Raw genomic sequence first — 19,993 nt, 5'->3', positions numbered from 1 at the left:
CTGAATGTTCTTCCTTGCAATCATAAATCTTGTACAGCCTTCAAGAGTATAGACTTCAGTGAGAGAATCTTAATGATCCCCAGCCTCACCAGCCTGAATGTTCCCAATCAGAATGCCCCACAACCTGAATGTTTTCCTTTGCAATACAAAATTGAGTTGTTGTTGTTGTTGTTCTAGGGTTTAACGCCATTTTTCAGCACAAGATAGGCTATACATGGCGGCCAGTATAACTGGTGGAGAAAGAACCCTGGAAAACCCAGGGAAGAACCACCGACCCACAAGAAGCTACTGGCAGGCTTTCCCACGTACCCACACTAGCCAAGCCTTGGACTCGAACCCACACAGACAGAGGTGAGATGGCAGTGATCTGGAACATGAGTGCTTTAGACCACTCGGTCACTCGGGGCCCCTAAAAATAAATATAAAAGAAATAAAAATTTAGTAAAGGTTTCATAACTGTAGACCTCAGAGAATTGGAATGAATTGCAACCTGAATGAACCGCAACCATAATGTTTTGCCATGCAGTCATAAATCTAGTACAGCCTTGAAGACTGTGCACTTTGGTGAGAGAATCTTAATGACCCCTAGTACTAATATTAGTACCCCATCTCCTACCTCATGGATGGGGTACTAACATAAGCATATATGTGTCAATGGAGCAAGTGCTCTTTTAGCCTAATATCAACAGTTTGAACATATTCCATGCATATAATGAAATAAATTGAGTAGTCATCTTATTTAATACTGGAAGTATCAGAAATCATTGTAGAAATAATTGTAAAATCTCATTGAACTTTCTTATCCGATATTTTCGTTTAGATCGTCCACTGTATTAGTTCAAATAATGAATACTTCAATTCTCAGCCTCGTTTGTTTGTGTGCCATATAAGGACATTGAGACGTTATTTGGAAATGTAAAGAAATCGTAGTAAAAATATGGCATGGTTTGATTCAGAAATTCTGGGCATTAAAAGTAAATACGGTTTATCAGCAACTTTGAAATTCCACCAAGAAGCCATTTATTTGCCACTTGATTGATAATATCCAAATCTGGTCTAGCAAGCCTTATATAGAAAAGGGGTCATGGCGAGAGTCTTGCATTATCTGTCATGGCAGACACGGTGAGGTTAGTGTAATGTCTCACATTATCTGTCATGACAGACACAGTGAGGTTAGTGTAACCATGCCAATTTATTTTATCATGTAAGGGCTTAATAAATTCAAAATAAGCCAAACTTCTTTCACAGCATGATTATACTTATGTAGTAGATTTCTACACTATTTGTTTTTCTGACTTTAGTGATGATTTTTTTGCTCCATTACATGATATGGGATCAGTTCGTAGCCTCAACCACAACAAATCAAGTTGAGGCTATGACATCATAGCTAAATGATCCCCAACCTGAATGCTTTTCCTTCTAATCATAATTCTAGTACAGCCTTCAAGACTGTAGACTTAAGTGGGAAGATCTGGAAAGCTTGTCATTGAATGAACTATAGTTTTACATCATTGTCTTGGAGAGATTTTTCGAGTGGAAAGTGGGAATATTGGAATGAGTGATACTTGTTGTTCAGTGATTCTAGTTTGAGTACTAGAGTATATTTGATAAGTAGAAGTGTTGAGAATGTTCAGAAGTGTTGTCCAGGATGTTTTAGTAACCAGGTTAAACAAAGAAACAAAAAAAACTTTATGGAAATATGTCACAGTGGCTTTCATAGAGAGCAAAATTGTAAGTTTCATTTTCAGTGCAGTAACCCACAAGATCTATTACAAACAAACCATTTGCTCGACACTGACTGGTTGTGCTGCTGAAAGCTATTGACTGTGACGTGGCTAATTTTTGCTGTTCAATAATAAAAGAAAGAAAGAATATAATAAAGAAAGAGAGATGGATTGAGAGATAAAAATAAATAATAGAAGATAGGCAATTGTATAGACAGAAAAATAATTGGTATAAAGAAAGCAAGATGTGGAAACAGGAAGAATTGCAAAACAGATATTGATTGAGAGGTAGAAGAGGAAGTGAGACAAGCACTGTAAATAAGAAAGGTTAAAAAAGAAAAACGATGTCTTTGACTTTTGTTGTTGAAACATGTTTTTAGATGTGAAAGAAAATGAGGGTTGTATGTCCTTTTACTTAGTTTATATGTTCAAGAAGGAATGCTTTTCTCAGTCTCTCTATCAACAACAAAAAAAAATGGTCAGTAAGTTATGAGCATAGCTTTGGATTCTAAAACTGACACTTATAGCTTTATGTGTCTAAAACCAATGCCACTTATAGCCTTTATGTGTCTAAAACCAATGCCACTTATAGCCTTTATGTGTCTAAAACCAATGCCACTTATAGCCTTTATGTGTCTAAAACCAACGCCTGTTATAGCCTTTATGTGTCTAAAATCAATGCCCATTATAGCCTTTGTGTCTGAAACCAATGCCCATTATAGCCTTTGTGTCTATAATTAATGCCCCATTATAGCCTTTATGTGTCTAAAACCAATGCCACTTATAGCTTTTATGTGTCTAAAACCAATGCCACTTGTGGCCTTTATGTGTCTAAAACCAATGCCACTTGTGGACTTTATGTGTCTAAAACCAATGCCACTTATAGCCTTTATGTGTCTAAAACCAATGCCCATTATAGTCTTTATGTGTCTAAAACCAATGCCCATTATAGCCTTTATGTGTCGAAAACCAATGCCACTTATAGCCTTTATGTGTCTAAAACCAGTGCCACTTATAGTCTTTATGTGTCTAAAACCAATGCCCATTAGAACCTTTATGTGTCTAAAACCAATGCCCATTATAGCCTTTATGTGACTCAAGCCAATGCCCGTTATAACCTTTATGTGACTCAAACCAATGCCCATTATAGCTTCTGTGTGACTCAAACCAATGCCTATTATAACCTTTATGTGTCTAAAACCAATGCCCATTATAACCTTTATGTGACTCAAACCAATGCCCATTATAGCCTTTATGTGACTCAAACCAATGCCCATTATAGCCTTTATGTGTTGAAAACCAATGCCACTTATAGCCTTTATGTGTCTAAAACCAGTGCCACTTATAGTCTTTATGTGTCTAAAACCAATGCCCATTAGAACCTTTATGTGTCTAAAACCAATGCCCATTATAGCCTTTATGTGACTCAAGCCAATGCCCGTTATAACCTTTATGTGACTCAAACCAATGCCCATTATAGCCTCTGTGTGACTCAAACCAATGCCTATTATAACCTTTATGTGTCTAAAACCAGTGCCCATTATAGCCTTTATGTGACTCAAACCAATGCACATTATAGCCTTTACGTGACTTAAACCAATGCCCATTATAGCCATTATGTGTCTAAAACCAATGCCACTTGTGGCCTTTATGTGTCTAAAACCAATGCCACTTATGGCCTTTATGTGTCTAAAACCAGTGCCCATTATAGCTTTTATGTGTCTAAAACCAATGCCACTTATAGCCTTTATGTGTCTAAAACCAATGCCACTTACAGCTTTATATGTCTAAAAGTAATGCCTTTTATAGCTTTTATACGTCTAAAACTAATGGCCATTATAACCTTTACATGTTTAAAACCGATGCCCATTATAGACTTTATTTGTGTAAAACCATTGCCACTTACAGCCTTTATGTGTCTAAAACCAATACTTGTTATAGAGTTTGTCTAAAACCAATGCCTGTTATAGCCTTTATATGTCTAAAGGCAATGCCTTTTATAGGTTTTATATGCCTAAAACCAGTGCCCATTATAACCAGTGTCTAAAACCAATGCTACTTATAGCCTTTATGTGTCTAAAACCAGTGGTTATTACAGCTTTTATATGTCTAAAACCAATACCTATTATAACCTTTTTGTTTCTAAAACCAATTATTTATGTCTAAAACCAGTGTTATTGGTTTTTCGATTCTAAAACCAAGGCCTATTATAACCTTTTTGTGTTTAAAACCAATGCCTGTTAATGCGGCAATCTTTATAGCAGGAAGTGGGCTGGTGCTCCACCCCCCTTATTTTTAATGCTGTATTGTTTTATTGATGAAGTCAGTGGGATTTATCAACCGATAGTGAGAATTCCTTTGATGTGCATCATTATGCTTATATATTCTTACTGTAATGAGTACTCACTTTGCATGAATTAGAAGCTGAGAGTCAGCATGCTGAATGGAATTAGGCCCCAGTTTTGAATATGGAATAGTATTTTTATCATTGGAACCAACCTGTCACTTTGAGAGATGCATGGTATTTGAGTGATCCATGTTTGATTTTTTGAAGGTAATAAATGAGTTAAGATTGAAAACTTTTAGTTGAGACCAAGAATGTATTTTGACTGATACCAGGTGTTCTGAGTAATTCAGGTTTGAGGTATTGAAGTTTGACTGTTTTTTTTTGTTTTACTTAAGAGATATGCAAACAATCAAAATAATGAGAAGAGAAATGCAAAGTACTTACTCTAACAGTTCCAATTTCAAAACATGGTTACATTTCAGTTGGTGAGGAGAATACACCCAGAACATGTCCAATTCCCAGTGAGAGGTTCTTGGCATTTGATTAGCAGTGTGTTGCTTTGTTTAAACTCATATTGCCTATCTGAAAGAATGCCTGATGCTACCACATTTGTACAGACTGTTTAGCAATGTACCATACAAACCATTCCCACAGGCACTGTGCCATTTAGATTGCTATCACTACAGATAATTTGAATACCAAGATTGACAACTCTTTCTGTGATATGTAAAGTGAGATAAAGGATATGGATGATCTCCCTTGAGCTATCAAGTAAAAGATATGAGCTGTTTGCTCGCCTCTACAGTGTAGAGGTTAGCTGCTGTACTATGCAGGTATCGGCATTGGTGTTTGTGCAGCTAAAAGCATATAAATATGTACACTTAGGTGAATGTCAGTGTTTGCCATTCTTTCTTCCTGTGTCCTAGGCAACAGTTTTTAGTTGTTTTCATTGTACCTTCCCCCTGGGTTGGGTGTTAACCTTCTTCATATCTGTACAGTCATTAGTTGTTCAGTCTTGTTTAAGTTTTTTTTGCACACTTTTTAAATTATGAAACTTGGTGATGGGATGCATCTTGATTAGTTCTACACCCCCGTAACAAAGACATGTATTTCATTTTGTACTGACTTTGGTTAAATTGCATGCTTTAAGTTTTATTTCTCAAGCTATATTCATGGTCAAATCATCAAACTAGATGCTTGTATTTATTTCTGTTAGTACCTCACCTGTACAACAAAAGGTCATTATGACCTATATTTCACAGTTTACTGAACCTTTGTTATTAGTACCACACCTTTCCAACAAAGGAAGGTCATGGTGACCTACATTTCACAGTTTACTGGCTTAGGTTTCATTTTTGCGTTTAGCTTATGTCCACATTTTTTATTTTATCTCCTGTATAATACTGCTGTGCCTGGAATCATGAGTCTTGGTGAAAAGATGCATCTTGATGATTACTACATTATCATCTTCCAGTTAGGTTACAGTGACCCATATTTCATATTTGAGTGACTTTAGTTAAATTTTAAGTTTAAATTTATTTCTGAAGCCCTCTTCATGGTAGAATCATCAAAACAGATAAAGAATTTTTATTAGTACCACACCTTTGCAACAAAAGAAGGTCCCTGTGACCTACATTTTACATTTTTACTGCTTAGGTTAAGTTTTTGTATTTAGGTCATAACTGGATAGGTTTTTAGCACCCTGTATACATAATGTTATAGCAAGATGCAATAAAACTTGGCAAAGACATGCTTCTTGATAAGTAAACCTCTCCCTTGATAACTTATAAACAACAGGGTACATAAATATAGACAGCACCATAAGTGAGGGCACGAGTTAACAAGCGTTCTTAAAAAAATTAAGGGCATTTCATCACCACTGGACAGTGAGAAATACTGGGGAAGGATGGGGTAATGGTGCTATTTAATGACTGAATACCTAAGTAAATCGGAGATCATAACACAATAGGCACTTAATTATGTTCTCACAGAAATACTTATGGATATAGTTATAATGGTAGATTCACATTTTTCATGTTTGAATACAAGAGTGCATCTTGCATTTATGAAGATTCCACTGAAACCAAATGAAAAGATAGAACTTAAACATTAATTTTCAGTTGACAAAACTTATTTAATTCGTATTTATCAAAGTGTTGCCACGATTATGCACCAGTGACATTTTCATTGATGAAAATTTCACCGGATATTGTTATTTCCATTGTACTGAGAATGTTGCTTGGAAAGAAAATTTACAGAAGATAGGACCTCTTAATATAAGTTGAGAATTTTATGATGTTAATTCATATTTCCAGGTACTAACCACTGTTTTCGACAGCAAAATGAGCAGTATATCAAGGTTTCATTTGCCAGTTTTGATCCAGACTTTCTTCATGCTAAACCAATAAGGGCTAATATGTGTGTATTTTATAATAAAATCATGGGATCATGCCTGGCCCCACATTATATGTGTGTTTATGAGTTATCCATGTGTGAATTATCAAGGGAGTTGTGTACTACACCCTCTTCACAAACGTAGTATATTGTGACACATATTTCATGCTTCACTGATTTTAGTTCCCCCTCAAGCACTTTTCAACTTTTCTTGCCAGAATCATCAAACTAGATGATTGTATGCTTCTGTTAGCATCACACCCTTGCAATTAAAAAAGGTAATTGTGACCTGCATTTTGCATTAGACTGGCATATGTGTACTTTTGCATTTAGCTAATGACACAGATAGGTTCTTATCTATTGCATATAATACTGTTTTATCTGGAATTGTGAAACATGAAGATGCAGTTTGCTGAGTAGTATATATTCTCATGTTAAAAGTACTTCACAGTGACCCATATTTCACATTTCCCTGACTTGGGTTTGGGTAACAGATAACTATGTATCATACACGTGAATCAGTAGAGGAATTAGATGTGCAGACTGTATGCTGGTGCTGCTCATGTGAGACCACACCTGTAGTGGCTAATCAAGGTAATTATTGATGCAATACTGTAGTGGCTAATCAAGGTAATTATTGATGCAATACTGTAGTGGCTAAAATTGGTAATTATTGATGCAATACTGTAGTGGCTAATCAAGGTAATTATTGATGCAATACTGTAGTGGTTAATCAAGGTAATTATTGATGCAATACTGTAGTGGTTAATCAAGGTAATTATTGATGCAATACTGTAGTGGTTAATCAAGGTAATTATTGATGCAATACTGTAGTGGTTGATCAAGGTAATTATTGATGCAATACTGTAGTGACTAATCAAGGTAATTATTGATGCAATAATGTAGTGGTTAATCAAGGTAATTATTGATGCAATACTTTAGTGGTTAATCAAGGTAATTATTGATGAATCAAGGTAATTATTGATGCAATACTGAAGTGGCTAAGCAAGGTAATTATTTATGCAATACTGTAGTGGTTAATCAAGGTAATTATTGATGAATCAAGGTAATTATTGATGCAATACTGAAGTGGCTAATCAAGGTAATTATTGATGCAATACTGTAGTGGTTAATCAAGGTAATTATTGATGCCATACTGTAGTGGTTAATGAAGGTAATTATTGATGCAATACTGTAGTGGTTAATCAAGGTAATTATTGATGCTAATCAAGGTAATTATTGATACAGTACTGAAGTGGTTAATCAAGGTAATTATTGATGCAATAATGTAGTGGCTAATCAAGGTAATTATTGATGCAGTACTGAAGTGGTTAATCAAGGTAATTATTGATGCAATAATGTAGTGGTTAATCAAGGTAATTATTGATGGAATAATGTAGTGGTTGATCAAGGTAATTATTGATGCAATACTGAAGTGGCTAATCAAGGTAATTATTGATGCAATACTGAAGTGGCTAATCAAGGTAATTGGCCATTACCTGCATTTTGTACAGCTGGATGTCAAGGTTACTCAAGGTGTTAATTTCATCCAGTAGCATTTCTATACCACTGAGATGACTCTGGTAATTGAGGTAAATACTAGATTGTGAGGTAATTTCATTAATATAGTAGAATTATGAGGCATGTGATGACTTATCACTACAAACATTATTGATTTTCTAATTTGAAAATTGAAGTATCAGGCTTTAGGTAAGATAGAAAGACATACTTGTTTTTTTCAGTTTTCTGGTTGTGTTTTTAATTCCTGGAGAAAAAAACATTGAAGAGCAAACAAGCTGAGTATTTTGACTTTACAAACTAAAGTCATTTAATGTAGCAACTATTCATTGTGTCTTTTTCTACTGATGCTGATCACATTAAATGAGAAGAATTAAATGCATGTTTTGTAACACAGGAGTTGTAAAATTTGTTTTGTAACACAGGATTTGTAAAATTTGTTTTGTAACACAGGATTTGTAAAATTTGTTTCGTAACACAGGAGTTGTAAAATTTGTTTTGTAACACAGGATTTGTAAAATTTGTTTTGTAACACAGGAGTTGTAAAATTTGTTTTGTAACACAGGAGTTGTAAAATTTGTTTTGTAACACAGGATTTGTAAAATTTGTTTTGTAACACAGGATTTGTAAAATTTGTTTCGTAACACAGGAGTTGTAAAATTTGTTTTGTAACACAGGAGTTGTAAAAAAGAAATCTTTTTGGTACAGTTTAAGGACACTAAGAATGCTTTTAAGAATGGACAGATTTCATGTTGTAATTCTAGTCAGGCCCGAAAAATGGAAGGTAGGTTATCTCCTCTGCTAAAGTTTTCCTTGTGTTGTATCACCATTGGATACTACCAGTTACGAAACAGAGAGGTGATCATTATTTTGGATCATAAAATCACAACCATTTTTTTGGCCCTGCACATTGTAAAAAATTCTATCAGGTTGGAAACAAATCACAAAACTCAAAGTAAAATGGAATGACATTCATTTATTTTCCAGTTTTTCTGAATTGTTTGATTCTAATTTAAAAAATGCATGAGAAAATTAGCTATGTATGGTTGACTTTCAAAATAGATTAACTTAATTTACCAGGTTGTCAAGATGGCCTGCCCCTTTTAAATGCTATCATATGATCTGAGAATAATAAAATGCATATTTATTACAATAACTTCATAAAATATGTACTTTACAGTACAGAATAAGGACACTGATGTATGCTTTTACAAATTTAATTTTTTTACTTCGAGCACTATTTTTGCTTTTACAAATTTTAATTTGGACTTGGGACACTAATGTATGTGTTTATAAATTTAAAGTTGGACTTGGGCACTAATGTATGTGTTTATAAATTTAAAGTTGGACTTGTGCACTAATGTATGCTTTGATAAATTTAATTTGGACTTAGGACACTAAAGAATGTTTTTACATATTTAAGTTTGACACTAATGGATGCTTTTATAAACTTAAATCTGGATTTTACTGTGATACTGGGATATATTATTTTTTTTAAAATTCTGTTTTTACTAATTTCCTTTTGCAACCAGATAATTTGATATGGGGATAATTATTTATGTTTGTTGATATAGTTTAGACCTAGACAAGAAAGTCGCAGCTTTGCAACCCATTAGTACCATGCCAAAATACATTAAATTGTAGCTCACCTTGCCAAATGCTGAGTGAGCTTGTGGCATGACCTTTTCTCCATCATCTGTCATACAACTGCCAACCCTTGCTTGTGATCCCTCTAGAGGCTTCATTTCTGATCAGATTTGGTATGTAAGCTCATATCATCAATACCTTGTTTGAGTCTGATTAGGAATGACACCTATGCATATTAATGAGGTGATCTTGCATCTTATTGGCTGAGCTTGTGAAAACTCTGAGGCCATATTTCTGATCAGATTTTGATCAGATTTGGTATGTAAGTTCATATCATCAAGACTTTGGATGAGTTTGATTAGGAGTGACACCCATGCATATTAAATGAAGTGATCTTGCTGCTGAGGGGTTGAGCTTGGGAACACTCCAGAGACTGTATTTCTGATCGGATCTTGAGCTGATTTGTCATGTTAGTTTATGTCATTAAGACCTTAGATAATTTTGGATGCAAGTGACATCCATGCATGTTAATGAGATGGTCTTGCATATGATTGGCTGAGCTTGTGTTAACTCAGATTTGATATGTAAGCTTGTATCATCAGGATCTCATATGAGTTCATTATGAGTGAGTTATATACATATCATGGACAGTCAGATGGCGAGAATCAAATACAACTTTCTGGTCATTAGTCCATACCCATAACAACTGAATTGTCACAACTCTCTTGCTTGGGTTTGGATGTCAGTGGTTTCAAAGTTATGATACTTGGGGCCACTGGTGGGTAAGAACTGACCCAGGAATCAATGATGACTGCACAGTTATCATTCATTATTATGCCAAGTAAGTGTATGTGAGGTTATGAACAATTTCGATGGTCTAAATCGGGACCTGATCCCAGGAGCAAGGTAGGTGTGTGTGTGATTTGGATTTTTAACATAGCTTTAAAAAAATTTCAGTCATATTGCTATGATGTCTGCAGTGTGGCAGTTTATCGTGATTTCTAGCACTGGGGCATCATGCTGCAGACATGTAGCATGATGTCCCACCCAGTCACATTATTCTGACACCAGGCCGACCAGTCCTAACACTAACCCCTTAATGCTGAGTGCCAAGCGAGGAAGCTGTTATTACCATTTTTATAAGTCTTTGGTATGACTTGGTCGTGGATCGAATCCACGACCTCCCGCATCCGAGGCAGATGCTTTAACCACTAGGCCACTGGAGTGGTCCCAGGAGCAGGGAGAGATTTAGCTGAGAATGCTGGTTGTATAAATGGCTCATCTTTTACATGCTGAAAAAGTGAACACACACACACACACACACATATATGTGTGTGTGTGTGTGTGTATATATATATATATATATATATATATATATATATATATATATATATATATATATATATATATATATATATATATATATATATATCCATCCATCCATCCATCCATTAGTACAAGTTACTGCATCTCCACCTGAACTACTTTGTGGATTGCTATGAACTTTACACACACATTTGTACCATAGTTACTCCACATCAGTGGATGGTCATATCAAAATGGGGTTTTCACTACAAGACTTCTAATGACATTCTAGTTGGTCTTAATTGAAAATGGTGCCAATCTGAGGTCCAATATGGCCTCCATGGTGGCCATCTTGAAAATCTTGTTTTTGCTACATATCCTGAACAGAAAGTCATATTGATATGATGTTTTCATCAGAAGACATCTTGTGATGACTAGTTGCTCATAAATAAATATGGTTCAGCTCAAAAATCAAATAGGATCATGACAGGGGCCATCTTGAAAATCATATCACCACTCATACAATCATGGGTTTTCACTAAAAGACTTCTAATGCTGTCTGGTTTGCCGTAAATGAAAATGGTGCCAGTCTGACCTCCAATGTAGCCACCACAATGGCTATCTTGCGAATCTTACTGTGGTTACTTCTCCTACTTCTGGTCATATAGACATTATAGTTTCATAAGATGACATCTTATGATATCTAGTTGGTCTTAAATGGAAATAGTGTGAATCTGATATCCAGTATGGCCACTTTGAGAGCCATCTTGAATATTTTGCTATTGTTACTCATCCAAGAAAGGAAAATCATATTAGTATAGATTTGTCACCAAAAGACTTCTTATAATGTCTTTTTAGTCCTAAATTAAACTGGTGCTGATATGTTGTCCTGTATGGTCACCATGCTGACCATCTTGAAGATCTTGTTATTACTACTCCTCTTAAATGCTCTGGTGGCCTAGTGGTTAAAGCATCTGCCTTGGATGTGGGAGGTCGCTGGTTCAAACCCTGGTTGAGTCGTACCAGACTTAAAAAAATGGTACCAACAGCTGCCTCGTTAGGCACTCAGCCCTTAGAGGTTAGTGTTAGGACTGGTCAGCCTGGTATCAGGATAATGTGATGGGACATCATGCTACATGTCTGCATGATGCTCCAATGCTAGACATCACTATAAACTATCCAAGTGTCCGAGTGGTCTAAAGCACTCACCGTTATGGATCACTGTCATCTCACCTCTGCATGGGTTCAAGTCTCAGGTTCGGCTTATGTCAGTATGTGAGAAAGCTTGCCAGTAGCTTCTCGTGGGTCAGTGGTTCTTTCTGGTGTTTTCCTGGGTTCTTCCTCCACCACTGACACTGGCCGCCAAGTATAACCTATCTTGTGCTGAAAAATGGCATTTAACCCTTCAACAACAACAAATAGGTGCTCAGCATTAAGAGGTTAGTGTTAGGACTGATCGGCCTGGTCTCAGGATAATGGTGGGACATCATGCTACATGTCAGCAGTTAAAAGGAAAAAAATGTTCTTATTTTGAATTTTGGAAATTCATTTTGCCCATTAGAACACAAGCCCATTCAAGGGACACCTGTTTATGTTTGTAATAGTTCATAGATTTTCAAATCAAAAGCTTTTGGTATAAAGGAAGATGTCACATCAACTTAAATAAATTCCTACACATTTATATTTAAATTTAAGGAGTGAACAGGTATCATAAGGAAACTTTTAAAAGTAAAATAAAATATCCTTCAAGTGCAATTAAATTTGCATATTTGGTACAAAGCCTTGGTCAACCACATAAGATGGATGTCCTTTGTATAGCAGATAATGACAAAGGATTTATTTGGTATTTTTCTAATTGCTCTTTGTCAAAAAATGTATTCTCAGTGGAGGTGTCCTGTTAAAAAAGGTTTGGAGGTGACCATTTAGACATGATTCACAGAACTCTCATTTTGCTGAAAAAGTGACGTATCAAAGCTCCATATTTTTATATTGAGAAAGAAGGGTTACCACTTTGCAGAAAAGAGTCCAAGTTCATTATGGCCCTGTTATTCAGACCTTGTTATTTATTGGAGTTGTGCTCAAGATTTTCTCATTAATGTAATAATATCAAATTGCTTGGATCCTTTCTTGTGTCAACATTAGATTTATCAGCTGCAAATCCTTTGTTAACCCCAGACAATGGATCTGATGAAAGTGGGTGTTAGGTGTCTCCATGATGGCAGCCAGTCTGACAGTTTTTTATGTGAATTGATCAAGGGCTGATAGGTTACATTAGTGGCAATCGTAGTAAATCTCTGACAAATTTGAAGAAAGGGTTTGATTCCAATGTCTGTAGGCCCAGATACTGCTTGAGTATTTTATGCTTGTTGAGCATTATTTTACATTATTTAAAACTAACTAGTCATCTTTCAAATTGTGATTTCTTTGAATAGGTCATAAAAGATGAAAGTTAAATCCAGCATCCATCAGAAATATGTCAGCAAATATGGAACATGTGCATGTGTGTGTGTGTGATTTGGATTTTTAACATAGCTTTAAAAAAATGTCAGTCATGTCGCTATGATATCTGAAGTGTGCAGTTTATAGTGATGTCCAGCACTAAGGCACCATGCCACAGACCAGGCCATCAGGCTAAACACCAACCTCTTAATGCTGATCACCTAGCAAGGCTGCTGTTATTACCATTTCTATAAAAGTCTTTGGTATGACTTGGTCAGGGTTTGAACCCACGACCTCCTCCATCCGAGATGGATGCTCAAACCACTAGGCCACCAGAGCGTTCTCATTAAGTGACATTAAAACTCTGTGCATTATTTATTTCATGATAAGGCAGTCTTACTATAAGGTGGTATCAATGGCTCCCATAGACAATATTATAATGAGCGTACTGTAATTTAAAATAAAATTTTCAGACTTTAAATCATTGCCAGATTTTGCAAGTAGATTGCATTAAGATCAGGGAAGAAACTTATCGATTAATTTTAAAAGTTCCAAGATAAAGGTCACAAGGACTGTAAGAAAGAAAACTACTTTCACACAATGACTTGATTGTGGTTCATATATTTTGACCAACACATTGTAATTGGAGTTTATTTAAGATAAGAAAAGCATTTTTTAAATGGTCATATGACAAGGTCTCTGTGGAAGGCTTATATTTGTGACAGGGAAGATAACTATTTATATTGGGGGTCAAAGATCATGGTTATGGGGACTAAATAAAGAATAACATTTGTGAGTCTTGTACCTTGAATAAACTTTGCAGATGGTTTGCATTGAGATAAAGAAGACACTATTGATTTGGAGGATAAAAAGTCAAAGGTCAAGGTCAGCAGGACTCCAAGAAGGAATAGTTTCTACAAAATAACCTTTGTGGGTGGCTTAAATTTTAGACAAAAACAAGAAACTTATAAACTTTTGTGGTTGATATAAGGTTAGATGCAAAGGACACTGAGATGGCTTTCAGTCAAGTATCTGGCCAATGAAATAATTTTACATCAAGAAAACCATAATGTTACACGGGGGGAGTGAATGTCCCTCCGTATTTGGTTTTCGTTATCTAGGGGTTGACCGCCTTCGATGTTATTGCCCGGTTCAAGTAAATGGAAATATAAGTGGTGAAACTTATAGGTGGGATAGATAGAGATCTGAGCAGGTATATAGAACAAACCAACACGAGCCCCCGTACATATAAACAAACAATTTAATCAATTACATACAAACACTGTGAAAATTCATTACATCAGGAATGTACTCTGCTTTTAGAAATTTAACTTTCACCGAAATACAAAGAAAAACGCAAATAGATCTATATAAGATAGCCGATCTGTTACTGATAGATTTAGTTCATCATAAGATCGAGTGAACAATCGAAGTCAACGTCTTGTATGATTTCATAACCTGCTCGTCCTCAGTCTGTTTTTGCTTCCTCTGTCGCTGTTCAGACCCCTGGATCTCAGGATGATACTTTCTACCACCCGTCTCAGGACACTCTCAAAATACTTCTTCAGAGATTAACACGTCGCAGGGTTGCGTCACAGGATTATATGTCTCACTGCACTCTTCTCTATGCTTCTCCGTATAGGTCTCAGAATAACGTCCCTCATTCGTTCGTACGTCTTTGGAGCTATTTTCTCCCTTTTAAATAAATATAAATAGAGACAACCTAAATTTCCCGTTATTTATGAAACGGTTAATTCTTCATTATTCTCCCTCGTTATCAGATTTCACTATCAGTGCTAAACAGACGCTAAGGCTATCAATCAACTCCACATGTCCTATAATGACCCTAGTTAGTCAAATGGCTAATTCGTTACGCCTTGACCTTACACATTACCACATACACAGCGAATAAATAGGATACATCACGTCAATCAATTACTAGATCATTTCCGTCAATACACACTTATTCTTAATCATACGTGAAATCTTCTAAATTCGGCGAATTCACACGGATTCTTGTAATCATATTAACTAATGTAATGCATTAAATTCTTAGAACATCATTCTTATGCAAACAAGACGACAAATTCAAACAATTCGTCAAACTTATCTAAAGAAGATTAATGTACAACTTCCTATGCATAAACTCAACACAGTTATACTTCATAAAGCAAATTATTACACGAATGTAGAAAAAAAAGATTCATGCAGATACAAATAAATAACTTCAGCAAAGCATTATATATGGCATCAACAAATTACATGGAATTGTCACACTACCTTTGCCGTCAACGTTTTTCCTCCCCCTAATCGGTAGATTAATTCGTCGGTTCCTTTCGACAATCGTCCCCTTTTTGGACAACAGTTTTACGGAAATTTCTTGCAAATTTCCGGAGTCATAACCTTTGGATCTCCTCTTGTAGGAAAAGCTTAGACTGATTAAAATTCAATGCGGGCGATATTAAAACCTATGAAATTTTGTGTTGGAACACGCCATCTCATTTAACGTACCAATCAGAATCAAATATCTCTGCTGCCTTTTTTCCAGAGGCGCCAAAGTCAGGGTCAACTTGACCCTGGTAGTTTGAGTAACAGAGTTTCTGCATTCTCTCAATTGTGACAACTTTACCATGAAAATGAAGTTTTCCTTGTCCTAAATTGTCCGCCTGGCTGCTGTATAAACAAATGTTTAATTAGGAACAGAATTCTCCCTCTAAAGGACGTTACCATACACGGTAGTATGGCGATATGATACGCGCTTGTCTCCATAAATCTAATTAATGGTTGTCTGGTCTCAGCTAATGTATTCTTGTTAGATCGACATAAAATTTGCCACTTCACACATAATAATACTATTTACCACATGGCAGGCATATCATGTACTTTTTACAGTATTCTTATTACAAGCTTTTTCAAAATTAATCATTAAGTTAATGAGATTTTTTATCTTTTTTTTCTGGTAAAAACTTGTGGAAACTCATTATTTTGATTAATCAGGTCTGACAACTTCAGGATGTGATGTGAAATTAATTTTGCAGCAAGTTATCTTGATCAGTAATCTCTCGATTTACAAGAAAAAAGTTCAAAACTACCATATAGACTCTCCTATAAGTTGAGACTAACTGCTGCACAGACCCAGATCTGTTGGTGCATAATGCACAGGAAGATCTGGGTCTGTGCAGTTTGTTATGAGTAGCTGGTAGAACTAACAACATAAACCCTCATCTGCAGGCGCATTTTGCTATAGCTTGATTAGAATATTTGTTATTTGCATTTTGCTTCAACTTACAAGCAAGTACATGGTAATTCTCAGCAGAATTATGATGCCCTTAATTAAGTGAAGTTTTCAAATTCAATTTGAACAAGGCCTACTTGGGACTGAAGTAAATAGGAACAGCTGAGACTATGAATTTAAAAAAATAAAACTACTAGTTTTTGTTTCCTCATTGAACCTGGAAAAGATCAGTTTTCAATGATGATTATAGTTTCATCAGTCTCTAATTATGGTGACAAATTAGGGCCACATTTTAACATAATGAAGTTGTTATTATCATCCAGGAAAAAAGTAAAGGTTTCATTAGTTGTAATTGTTACCAGTAATTACCCAATCCCAGTTTGTGCAGTCCATTATCAAACATTCCATTATACTATGAAACTTATTCCTAGATCCATGACTGGTACATGATTTAATGATGATGTTATTATTATTTCACAGTCAAATTGTTAAACACATTTTGGGGGATGATGGGCTTTAGCTTTACTGTGAGTTGTTTTGCAAATCTGGTGGCATATCTTTCTAATGCTTTTACACTTGAACCTTTTCTGCTGCAAGTATTCATTATAACAATCTCAGGTACCTGTTGAATAGTGTGGTGGTGTTTTCCCATTTTGCAAGTTTGACTTGGCTTGTTTAGGCTGTTTACGGTTTGACTTGGCTTGTTTTGGCTGTTTACAGTGTGACTTGGCTTGTTTAGAATGTTTATGTCCACTCTCTTCGTGCAGTTAATCTGGTATGTGTCTACTCTCTTTTTGCATTTAATCTGGTATGTCCACTCTCTTCATGCAGTTAATCTGGCATGTATCCACTCTCATAATGCAGTTAATCTGGTATGCCCACTCTCTTCATAAAGTTAATCTGGTATGTCCACTTTCTTCATGCAGTTAATCCATTATGTCCACTGTCTTCATGCAGTTAATCTGGTATGTCCACTGTCTTCATGCAGTTAATCTGGTATGTCCACTCTCTTCATACAGTTAATCTGGTATGTGTCCACTCTCATAATGCAGTTAATCTGGTATGTCCACTGTCTATGTGCAGTTAATATGGCATGTGTCCACTCTCATAATGCAGTTAATCTGGTATGCCCACTCTTTTCATACAGTTAATCTGGTATGTCCACTGTCTTCATGCAGTTAATCTGGTATGTCTACTCTTTTCATGCAGTTAATCTGGTATGCCAACTCTCTTCATACAGTTAATCTGGTATGCCCACTCTCTTCATACAGTTAATCTGGTATGTGTCCACTCTCTTCATGCACTTGACTGGTCTGGTGGCCAAAGTCATTAGAGTGTCTGCCTTGAATTTGGGAGGTCACAGGTGTGAACCCTGGCAAGTCATACCAAAGTCTTATAACAAATGGTACTAGCAGCTGCCTTACTTTTTCACTCAGCATTAAGAGGATAGTATTAGGACTGGTCAGCCTGGTGTCAGGATAATGTGACTGGGTGGGATGTGATGCCACATATCTGTGGCATGATGCCTTAGTGCTGGACATCACTATAACACTGCAGACATCTTAGCAATATGACTGAAAAATTGTTAAAGCTATGTTCAAAGCCAAATCTTTCTCTCTCACACAGACAAACAGAAACACACACTCACACAGTTCATGCAGTTAATCTGGTATGTCCACTCTCTACATGCAGTTAATCTGATATGTGCCCACTCTCTTCTTGCAGTTTATCTGGTATGTGTCCACTCTCTTCTTGCAGTTTATCTGGTATGTCCACTTTGTTCATGCAGTTAATCTGGTACGTCCACTCTCTTCATGCAGTTGTTGGCATACCTACTCTCTTCATGCAGTTAATCTGGTATGTGTCCACTCTCTTCTTGCAGTTAATCTGGTATGTGTCCACTCTCTTCATGCAGTTAATCTGGTATGTGTCCACTCTCTTCATGCAGTTAATCTGGTATGTCCACTCTCTTCATGCAGTTGTTGGCATGTCCACTTTCTTCATACAGTTAATATGATATGTGTCCACTCTCTTCTTGCAGTTTATCTGGTATGTGTCCACTGTCTTTATGCAGTTAATCTGGTATATGTCCATTGTCTTCATGCAGTTAATATGGTATGTCCACTCTCTTCATGCAGTTGTTGGTATGTCCACTCTCTTCATGCAGTTGTTGGTATGTCCACTGTCTTCATGCAGTTAATCTGGTATGTTGGTATGTCCATGCTCATCAGAAAGTTGATTTAGTATGTTAGTATGTACATTCTTTTCTTTACACTTAAAAACGGTATAACTTGTTGCCATGGATGCTCTTTAATTCCATCAAGTAAGATCAAAAGCAAAACTGATCTTGGCTGACATTGGTGTACTATCCTGATCTTGGCTGACATTGGTGTATTATCCTGATCTTGGTTGACATTGGTGTACTATCCTGATCTTGGTTGACATTGGTGTACTATCCTGATCTTGGTTGACATTGGTGTACTATCCTGATCTTGGTTGACATTGGTGTACTATCCTGATCTTGGTTGACATTGGTGTACTATCCTGATCTTGGTTGACATTGGTGTACTATCCTGATCTTGGTTGACATTGGTGTACTATCCTGATCTTGGTTGACATTGGTGTAATATCCTGATCTTGGTTGACATTGGTGTACTATCCTGATCTTGGTTGACATTGGTGTACTATCCTGATCTTGGTTGACATTGGTGTACTATCCTGATCTTGGTTGACATTGGTGTACTATCCTGATCTTGGTTGACATTGGTGTAATATCCTGAAGATCACCAGAAGAAGTACAAGCATGCAGAGTTAGTGTTCAACGATTGAGCATGGCGTAGACCTGTTAAACTCTGTTCCATTTGTATAATTGGAATTTATTTTGTTTGTTTGTAAGATAAAATGTAGTAAGGCTTAACAGGCTGGGCAGTGATGGATGGATGGAGGGAGGGAGGAAAGGAAGGGTGGCTGTATCGAATGGCTAAAAGTTGATGTAATAGTGCTTTTGAAACAGGTTCTTAATTTGTCTGGCATTTAAGGTAAAATTAAGGCAAATGTATTTGCCTCGATTTAATTAGTGTTATTTCAAAATTAGATACAATTAAAAAATTCATTATATATTTCCAGTGTATCAAGGACTCTCCATACATGCAGTGCATCAAGGACCCGCCATATACACTCTGTTATTACTTAATGACTTTTTATACGAGTGAAGGAGGACACAAATTTTATTTTAAATGTGTATGGGCATTCACTATTTACTGCCAGACCTATAGAAAGTTTACACTACTATACTTTGATTTCTTGTTTTCCAAAACATTTACATTCAGAGTTTGAAAGTTTCAATATAAGTAATGCTTACCTGTTGCTGCTGTGTATCTGGTACTTTTCCACACAGAAAATACCATAACCTTATGATAAGAATTTGTCCTCCAATTAGGGTGAACCAGAAGATTTTGGAACATGAGATCGCCCTAGGGACCCCCTACAGATACCTTGACCATG

The 19,993-nt window shown here is 36.0% G+C and overlaps 1 protein-coding gene across 4 annotated transcripts in view; it reads left to right on the top strand.

Moving 5' to 3' along the window:
• LOC149799541 (protein MON2 homolog) overlaps positions 1 to 19,993 on the top strand; it is a 145,705-nt gene that overhangs the window by 60,251 nt on the left and 65,461 nt on the right. The window lies entirely within an intron of this gene.

Source organism: Sinohyriopsis cumingii, chromosome 5 (genome assembly GCF_028554795.1).
Source record: "Sinohyriopsis cumingii isolate HCF-2022 chromosome 5, ASM2855479v2, whole genome shotgun sequence".
Taxonomy (NCBI): domain Eukaryota; kingdom Metazoa; phylum Mollusca; class Bivalvia; order Unionida; family Unionidae; genus Sinohyriopsis; species Sinohyriopsis cumingii.
Note: the sequence above shows the minus strand (reverse complement) of the source record. Positions and strands in the feature narration are given on the sequence as shown.